General features: G+C 48.5%; 1 pseudogene; it reads right to left on the bottom strand.

The window, feature by feature from the left end:
• Positions 1-3,344: 3,344 nt before the first annotated feature.
• LOC144821963 (5S ribosomal RNA) lies at positions 3,345-3,463 on the bottom strand (annotated as a pseudogene).
• Positions 3,464-9,795: the final 6,332 nt, after the last annotated feature.

The raw sequence follows: 9,795 nt of genomic DNA, 5'->3' as shown, positions 1-9,795 counted from the left end.
CAAACACCATTCTAACATACATCCTAGAACATCTAAAGTGTGTAATATCTTGGCTAATTGTCTTTTTTTCTTGTGAGTTAAAATCTATATAGAGCTTTGAGTTAGTCAAGCCTTCCTTTAATTTTTTATTTTTTGGTTCATTCATTTTAATATATCTTGCCAAGACCCTCTTAGTGGCCACTAACTTTCCGATTACAAACACCCACGCAACAACCTTCATTGCCTCCCACTCCAGGGCTCTAGTTGAACAGCAGCTAATGCTGGATCTTCTAGCACAGTCTGATGTAGTCTCTATGTTGGCGACATAGGTCGCCCCCTGTCCTTAATATACATAGCCATAATTAGGGCGAGATCTGCCATGGTTCTGCCTGGCACACTATAGGTTTATATCTGTTAGTATAATCAGTCGAGACTAATAACCTATTCAATCTAGGATCCATCCCATCTACCAGTGAGTGAAAATTAAATTGCATTCCTCCCCATGGTGTGTTTCCCATAGGTAAATAGAATGTAGGTCATTCATAGCCTGCTGGAGCATAGATGCCTTAGCAGTTACAAGGGCTGATATTGCAGAAATCTATCAAGTGTATTCTCTAGTATACAGTGAAAGCCCTCAGCTGATATAAAAAAAGGTGTTAAAATAATTTGTGAATATATAAGCAAGTCTGGGATAAAAGGAGATCTCAGTGATGTATACAGATTTAATATGGCCTTTTCTAGAGCATCCAGTTTACCTACCAAATATAACATATATATCTTGTGTACCTTCAGTGTCATTGGATAGTGACTGAGATTGAAAACTGTGTTCCCGGTGTGATCCATATTCCAACCCCATACATATGAGGAGTTTGAGGAGTTAAAAAAAGCTGCCCCCTCCACCCTCTGGCAGTTTTACCATACTGCTCCAAAGTAAGTTTCCTTCTGCTTCTCATGACCATTTAAGCCCCTAACCACCCACATGAGAATATAAGTCTATGTAGACCAAATCATAGCATCTTCAAGCCTTTGTCTGTATCCTATTGTTAGGCCAGCCTCCATTCATATTTGTGTCTGATTATGCTCCATCTACATTTTCAGCTTCACATCCATGGAGTCCTGCGAAACTCTACACCACCTCCTCTCTCTGAACAAAGGAGTAGATCTTCTTTAAAACAGGACTATGGTGGAGTGAAGTGACATAGATGCCCTATTACTTACTGGTAATCTTTATTACTCCTGGTCCTGTTGCCCTCGTCTCATTCCTTACAAAGTGGAGATGACCATCTCCACAACAGAAAAAAAGAACAGAAGAATTCTGGGACACGTAACCCCACACCCTCCCACTGGGAGTACATAAGCCGTACCTACTGAGCATTCCGCCTGGACTACCAAGCCACGAGAGGGAGGGAGGGGTACAAGGAATGGGACGAGTACACTGGAACCAGGAGTAAGGAAGATTACCTGTAAGTAATAGGGCATTACCCCCATCTCCCTCCAGTCCTCATCCCATTCCTTACAAAGTGGAGCATACCAAAGCAATAGATTCAGTCTTCTGAACTTCCACGAACACCCGGGAAAGCAGCATCCCAAAAGAAGGAAACGTGAGAACCACAGGAAAAAAAAACACAGGCAGGAGCACACAACATGCAACGCCCCCAACCAAACAACAGGGCCGAAACCCCCCAAAAAATCAGGAGATTACCTCATACTCCCGAAAAGAACCCACAACGACCACACCAGAAAGCCAAAGGGAAGCAAGTTGAGATCCAACAGGCTCCACCCAAAGCAGGAGACAAAGGATCGACATGACCAACCACACTACCAACCCCAACACACCGGGGAAAGACCCCAGCAGACCAGCCAAGACAAAAGAGGATGACACTCGCCAAAAGAGCCAAGGCACTGACCCAGAGAGCCAAACAAGGGCAGGCCCATACAGAGCAAACCAAGAAGAGAGGGAGCAGCGACCAAGAGCAAGCCTCCTCAACCAGACAGCACCGGCCAACAGAGAGCCCAGAGGACACCACCATAGAAACCCCCAGAGTCTGAACAGGCCACAGGGCAGGAATGTCCTGCAACAACCACCAGCGTAGACACTGGACAACAGCCCAAAACCCCCAAACTCGGAGCAGGACCTGGGGCACAGGGACAGGCCAAAAGGTCAGGACAGAGGCAACCACCCCGAAAGCAGGGAACACCAGGACACAAACCCGGCACCCTGCCCAACAAAGGCAAGGGAGAGGCCAAAAGCACAACCCCCCACCAGAACGAGGCCAACAACAGGACCACGCCCAAGGAACGCAAGGAACGGACTCCAACAGACCCGAACCAGACCAGGGAACAACACCAAGTGCAGGGAGAGGCAAAAAAAAAACATGGCCACTGAGACCAGGGTAACCCAAAGATCAAACAGGGCCAACAGGGAAGAATAAGCCACAAACAACTCCCACCAAGGGCGACACCTCCAACCAGAAACCTAGGGGTGACCCCAGGAGAGAAACACGGGTCCGAGGAAGACCCAGCCACCAGGTACTGAAGAAGAACCCAGAACAGGGAAGGGGGAAACCCCTAACCGAACCAACAGCTGACATACTGGTCAGGACCACAAAGGACGATACCAAGAAACCTCCCCAGGCGAGACCCTATGCAGAAGGGTAAACACAGGGGTTAAAAACAGGGAGGCCCACAGACCAACCCCGCAGACACCCCACAAACACCCAATAAGCCAGCAGACTGAACAACTGACACGCCAGCAAGACACAAGACCAACAACACTGTACCCCTCGGGCCCAGAAGGAGCGGCCCCAAGTCAACTGCAACAACCCCAAACCCCCTAACCACCCTTGGTACAGAGAAAGGTACATGAACGAGTAACAGCCAGACCAACCAGGGAACTCAAAGAGGCAGAAAGACAGGGAGGGGGCCATGCAGCCCAGACCTGCGCGCCAATGCCAAGGCTCAGCCTGCACCAGGCAGGTGCTGAGGAGAGGCCAGAGGAAAGAGGGAAGAAGGCCGGCCCAGTCCACCAGGCACAGGACCACTGACCAGCAAGGGCCCGAAAGACTCACACCCAAACAAGGTGCAAAATGATGATAGACAGGAAACCAGACAAGGACACAGCCAGACATCTAAGGGCGACCCCCAAGGGACCAAGGCACCAATGGCCGGACACAACCATGCAGAAAAGGCACCCCCATCCTCCAGCAGAGGCAAATGAGGGGCCAAACAAAGAGACAGCAAGGCCTAGACAGACAGAGGCAAAGCCAAGGCCCCACCACCAGACTGAAAGACTCGAGGCCACACCACAACCCAAGGAGGGACGAGGCCGGAGAAAAGGGATAGGGCAGAAACCGGTGCAGATTAACAGCCCACTGCACCTGGTATTCCCAGGTGGTCTTCCATCCAGGTACGAACTAGGCCCGACCCTGCTCAACTTCTGAGATCCGACTAGATCAGGTGCTTTCAGGGTGGTAAGGCTGTAGGCTTGGTAAGCTACCAAACAGACTCAGAAAGAACAGGGACCTGAAACACCACAGGAAGAAATCCAGCACCCAAACCAGAGTGCATGACCGGATCAAAAAAAACGCAAGAAGGCGAGCAGGAAAAACAAAAGACCAGGCCCGAATGACAGCCTCAAGGGGAAGTGACAGGACCAAGGCCAACACTGCAGGCACCCCACAAACCTTGCCGACGGCAAACAGGCACACCAGGGATATCCTGAACAAAACCACGCAATGCCACCGCCCCAGGACCAAGGACAAGGCCAGGGCAGAGAAAAGACATAGCGCGTACATAAGGGAACAATAGGGCCACCAGGCAAGAGCAAAAAGCAGAAGAGTCGCAGCGCAGCACACACTCCAGGGCAGGCAGGCACCAGACCATACTGGCCGCCCCACCAAAACCTTCACCAGCTACACAAAAACAAAAGGGGAGAAACTAAGAAGCCTTAGAAGAGAAGGATGACCCACAACACCCAGCCCCCACCGTTGGTAAACAATCCGGCAGCAGAGAGACAGAGGACCCCAAAAGTGGCCAAATCACTCAGAAAGGAACAAACGAGGGGAGAAGGAAACCGCAGCACGGCACCCAACCCCACCAGGCAGCCCAAGTGCAACCCCCAACCCTGTGCCGGGCAACAGATAAACATGAACGCCGGCAACCAGGTATACCAAAGGCACTACCAGCGCAGCCACGAGCCAACAGTCAATCATGGACAGCCACGGGAGGCCCTCGAGAGGCAGAAGAGGCCCAGTGCACCCGTGAACCCCCATGCCAAGGGCCCTGCCAGGCCATAGAGAGGGCACAACACCCCAGGCGAGAACGGAATCCAAGACATAGGGAGGTCGGTAACCTCAAGTGCCCGACACAGGACACAAGAAATGCAACAGACCCACTGAGGAGCAAGGAAAACCCAAACAAAAGCCCGTCCAGGGAGGCAGAAGCCACACAACACCACCGAATACCACCAGCCAGCTGAGGCACAGACCATCAACACAGCACCGGGCAACAGGCAGAAGATATATTCATAAGCAGCATGGAGGCTGGAGACCCCAAAGGACAGAGCCAGAACATGAGAAAACCCGCCATGCGGCACTTACCCCTGGGCCGGCATTCACCACAACACACTGCCTACACCCACTAGCCAGCCCAGGAACCGACAACCAGCTCAGCGATGGGCAGAAGGCCATCCAGAAGCACCCCCTGAAAGAGAGAGGGACAACAAAGACCCAAACACAGACCAAGCAACAGTCATGCCAGGGTCTCAAAATGCCAGAGAGCAGCCAACATCATCAGGCATTCCCAGGTGGCCTCCCAGGGAAGGTAACAACCAGGTCCAAACTGGAGAGCCGACCTGAACACATGCAACAAGGGTGAGATGGCCGCAAGCAAAACCAGGACCAGAAAAAAACGCTATGCGTTACTCACCCCTGGGGAAGGTAGACACCATCACCAACCAACTGCCCCCACCAGCCAGCCCAGGTACCCTTCAGCAGACCAGCACTGGGCAAATGTAAAAAGCCTACAGCACCCGGCAGTCCCTGTCAGCACACAGCCAAGCAGAAACAAGGCCAGACCCTGTTGAACATCAAATAGACTAGAGCAGGGACCTCCACGGTGGAAAGGTGTAATGCAGACCAGGAACACCAGGGACACCACCAAGACCACCCCGGATTATCACACAGCAGCAGCGCGTCCTCCACGTCAGCCTAGCCGCAGGAAGATGCACCCCTGACCCGGAACAAACCGGGAGGACCAGCGTCCCAGTCACTAAGGGCCAGCGACCTACAAACAAGACTCCTGGCAAGCCTGGCAGCCAGAAGACTGTGCAGCAGCACATCGAGGACAGCCCAGCAGCCCGACTGGATCCAGAGAGACTGCAGCAAGAAGCAGCAGCAGGTAAATCCAACCTGCAACCACGTCCCATTCTATCAGAAGACAGAAAAAAAGAACAGGTGGAATGCTGGATAGGTACGGCTTATATACTCCCAGTGGGAGGGGCTGGGGTTAGGTGTCCCAGCATTCTCCTGTTCTCCATCTCCACTTTGTAAGGAACGAGACGAGGACTGGAGGGACTGGGAAGTCATCACCAGTAGTCTTGACAGTCATCACTCACTCCTTCCAGTGAATGATACCAAACAAATAATTATAGGCACTGACACAACAGTAGTAAGGAAAAGCACAACATGTTGAAATCCCAATCTTTTATCCATTTCCTTAGGTCCTCATTTCAATCCAACATCAACCTGGAAGTGCAACCCTGCCTCTGTCCGAAAGGCAGGGCTTTAAGTGGGCCGGGTCTCAAGGGGTCGGAGCACCGGCAGTTTTTTTAAGGGGGCCTCGAAACGGGTCTCTATCGGGCTCTGTTTTGTGCCCTGGCACCAGCGGTCCGTTTTTTTTCCCCAGACTGCAGTGACAGCAGCCACCTCGATGTGCGTGTGGTGAGCGTTGCAGAGGAAGGGAAATCCTTTAGAGAGTCATTTTCTCTCTGGATTTCCCTTCTCTCTCTTAAACTAAGGAGCACTACCATCATCGTGGTGTCACCAGGGCATTACGTGGAAGTTTTTTCAATATTATAAACAAGCCATAATTGCTGCTTATTTATCATATGCAACTAGTAGTGACTTGTAGGTATGATGTGACTTGTATCATATTTGGACGCAATGACAGGAACAGCAAAATACAAGTCGGGCGGCACACTTAGCTTACGTGTTTTTGAGCCACGCCCTTAATTACATTGACCACGCCCATTTGAGAGACCCCCCAGTTTTTTCAGCCCACTTAAAGCCCTGCCGAAAGGCCTTCCTCGCCGATGGAGACGAGGAGGCTCACAACAAGCCTGTCAAACATGGAATAAGAGCAAAGAGAAATATCAATGTGTTAAGTGACTTTTACAAGTCGAACACCAAATGATTTACAAATAGCAGTTTGCAGCCACTGCCAGTGGAGGGATTTGTGGTGGGGCAGAAAGGCGGGGCAGGGCAGGGTGGGGGGTGCTAAAAACCGGAATATGGATAATTGGAGGTAAGTAAACAATTTAATTTAAAAAACGAATTTCGTAGCGCGCCATGCATCGCAAAATGCGATGCAGCGCGCGCTACGAAATTAGTTTCCACTCCCAGGCCCTTTCAGGACTGAAACATAATCTAGAATTATTTCCATCAACTATCTTTGATTTTGCAGGGGAAATTAGCATATAGTTCGGTTCAAGCACTCTCCATTTCCATTTTACCTCAACCAAACTCCTTATGAATTTCTGCACCTGCTTCATGAATGTTGGAAACAGGAGCACTGTTCTTAATTATTTTATAAGACGCATTTGTCTGACTGCTTGCAGAATAGTGTCTCTATTCCTGTAGTTGAGTAGTCTAAAAATTACTGCCTTTGGGGATGGGACAGGCTTCTTGGGCGGGATAGGGGCAGTGTGTATCCTTTCAACTGCACAGACCTAAGGTAGAGCACATTTCCAATCCAATCCTATTCTCTACAAACAATTGAACCATTAAACAATACATCCATTTGCACCCTCTGCAGTAACCATCAGGGAACATCCTTTACAACGCGGATGTTACCCCGCACTACAGTTATGACGCGTCTTTTACAACGCAAGTCGTAACCAAGACTTGCGCTGGAGGGCGCTCAAGGACAAGGAATAGCAGATTTACTATTCCAACACCTTCCCTACTGTACGTAGGCTGGTGTTGGAATAGTAAATTTAACTATTCTAAGTCCAGCACCCCTACAGCGCAAGTCGTGGTAACGACTTGCGTTGTAAAAAACGCGTTGCAACGGTACGCATGGTAATAGAACGCGTTGTACCGTCGTACATCCGTAACCATCATACATACGTCGTTTTGACAAGAGTGCTATTACGCCTTCTCAGCAGGCTGATCTGGCAATATTGTTTGTTCTTGCTGGCTCGCCATCCTGCTTCCCATTTCTTTCATATCTGCTACAGCTTTGCAGTGATTTCCTTAAGTTCTTTTACCATGTCCAAGACTCTGGCCAAGTCCTCCCCTACTATATTGATGCTAATTATCATTGCATTGATTTGTCTCTCCAGAAACACTCTTGTTTCCTGAATTATCTGTGGTACATCAACTATGGATGGGCTTATTGTGGCAAGCATTTCCTAGCGCAGAGGCTTGACCCCATTCCTGCAAATTCCAGTGGCCCTAGACCACTCTGGGTGGTTTTTCATTCCTATTCATTCTGTACACCTGAGCTACATTAGTAGGTATATCTTTCACCATGGTATTTGCAGGAATTAGCAGATGTTTAAAGATTGGTGCTAATGGTACAAATTGACCAGTAAATATATTGTTCAGTTCTGGAAGTGTGTCCTTAGTGTGCAGTAGTGGTAGTTGTATTCTTGGTCAATGCTAAACCAATGCTACCAAGCTGTGTGTGTCAAACCTCAATGTGATGCCTGGCATCGTAGATGAGAATTCTCGACTAGCTTGCTCAGCTCAGGAAAGTTTACTTTTTTGTAAAGTTTACATTTTTGTATCAATTTGAAAGTCATGTCTTCTTTGAGTTTCTGCACCTGTATAGCCCTTTTGTAGCGGCTTTGTCACATGATCTCCATTGGAGCCTTATGCATAAAAATATACATTTGATTTCTGTGTATGTATTTCTTAATGCTCACGTGTGGCACGGGGACCCCGTTATTGCCAGACTGTTGGTAAATTATTTTCTTTTTGTTAATAAACATTTTTAGATTTAATATGCATGAGCACAGATTTCTTTCACAGTAGCTACCTAATGATAGACTCAGCATGGTGTAGACTATAACCTACCCCGAGATCATACTTTTGCACCAAGTCCCAGCGCCCACTCCAGCACTTATGACACACCAGTTTGGTAACTGGAGGGTATATATTTGAAGTGTCTCCATCGCTTAGTCTTAGACACTGATGTTCTTATATGTGGCAGATCAGATTGTGGCACCATCTTCTGTTTTATAAAGCGGTGATGGTTTAGTCGGGACAGTGTTGCTCTTTTCAGCTTTTGCTTCTGTTTTTCCCAATTACATTTATGACAAATAGTCCCTCAGCATCCTCTGTCCAAGCCCCTTCCATATTTTTATGAGGGAAGCCATTGACTTGGAATGAACCCCCTTTTCTTCCTGTTCTATATGTCTTTTGTCCTTCAAAAGTCCTCCTCTGTGAGTCTGCTCGAAGTCCTCCTCTGCTGCAGATGTGTCCCCCCACCCGTTGAAGACTCCAGTTCGAGTGACTTGTTCTACTTCCCTCACTTCGGTTCATGTCCAGCTGTTTCTGGCAGAAGTGCAGGAGCCCATTGGTCCTTCATCTCATCGCTCCTTCTTCTTTTCCTTCATTGGAGCCAACATCACAAGATGTGACAATTCCATGGAACCTCCCTCAACAATGATCTGCACCTGGCCATCAATCTTTACCTGTACCCACTCAGAAAATCTCAGATGGGTCTTTGTTGTTTTGAACAATGTTTTGGGTCATTACCAGCTAGATGGTTAAGGATGCATATTAGTGGTTAGGAGGGATCTTGGTTGCCTCACGTCCTCCTAACGTTGCATCCATCCAAGCTCCTGGCATACTGTTTCTAATTTTAGCCTCTCGCAGCACTCCACCTTCTCTCTGAACTAATTCTCCTACTAGGGCATTTTTTTTATTTTTTTTAAAGAACCTTTATTGTTATAGTACGGAGATACAAACATGGGCCTACAACCAATCCGGCCGGCCGCTATTCAAATCGGTTAAAAAGTAATGTAGTATAAAAACATACAGCGGTCCGGAGTTCAAAGGCAGAATAGCATCCAGGATATGACATATAATTAAAATACCATGCGATAATAAGGATCTGAGACGGTTCATTTTGCAGTAACGAAAAATAAAGTAAAAATCAATGTCGCATAATCACACACATCCCTAATACAGCTAACTAAAAGCAAAAGGTTTTACGCCAGCGATGTACATAAATTGAAAGAGACGGGGGAAGGGGTATATGAGTCAGGATAGATGCAATAAACACAAAGCAATCATGGCGAACTAGCCCCACCCCTCAAGGCGAAACACAATATGGGAAACATGGAAGACGACAACATCGAAATACGAAAAGGGCAAAGGGCGATAGACTTAAAGAGAGAACAAAATAACAAACCCATCCCCCAACCCCAACCCTGCACCCCTGCAGAAGGCTACGGCCTACCCCCCCCAGCAGCGTGCCTGTCGCCCTAAATAAGAGACCCGAAATACAGAGAAGAAAAAGAGAAAAAGAAAGAGAAAAAATACAGGAGAAGGGCCCTCGATCTGGTTATCCGGCCGCTCCCACCTCCGC

This window comes from Lissotriton helveticus, chromosome 2_2 (genome assembly GCF_964261635.1).
Source record: "Lissotriton helveticus chromosome 2_2, aLisHel1.1, whole genome shotgun sequence".
Classification (NCBI taxonomy): domain Eukaryota; kingdom Metazoa; phylum Chordata; class Amphibia; order Caudata; family Salamandridae; genus Lissotriton; species Lissotriton helveticus.
The sequence above is the reverse complement of the archived record's forward strand: the minus strand, read 5'-3'. Positions and strand labels throughout refer to the sequence as shown.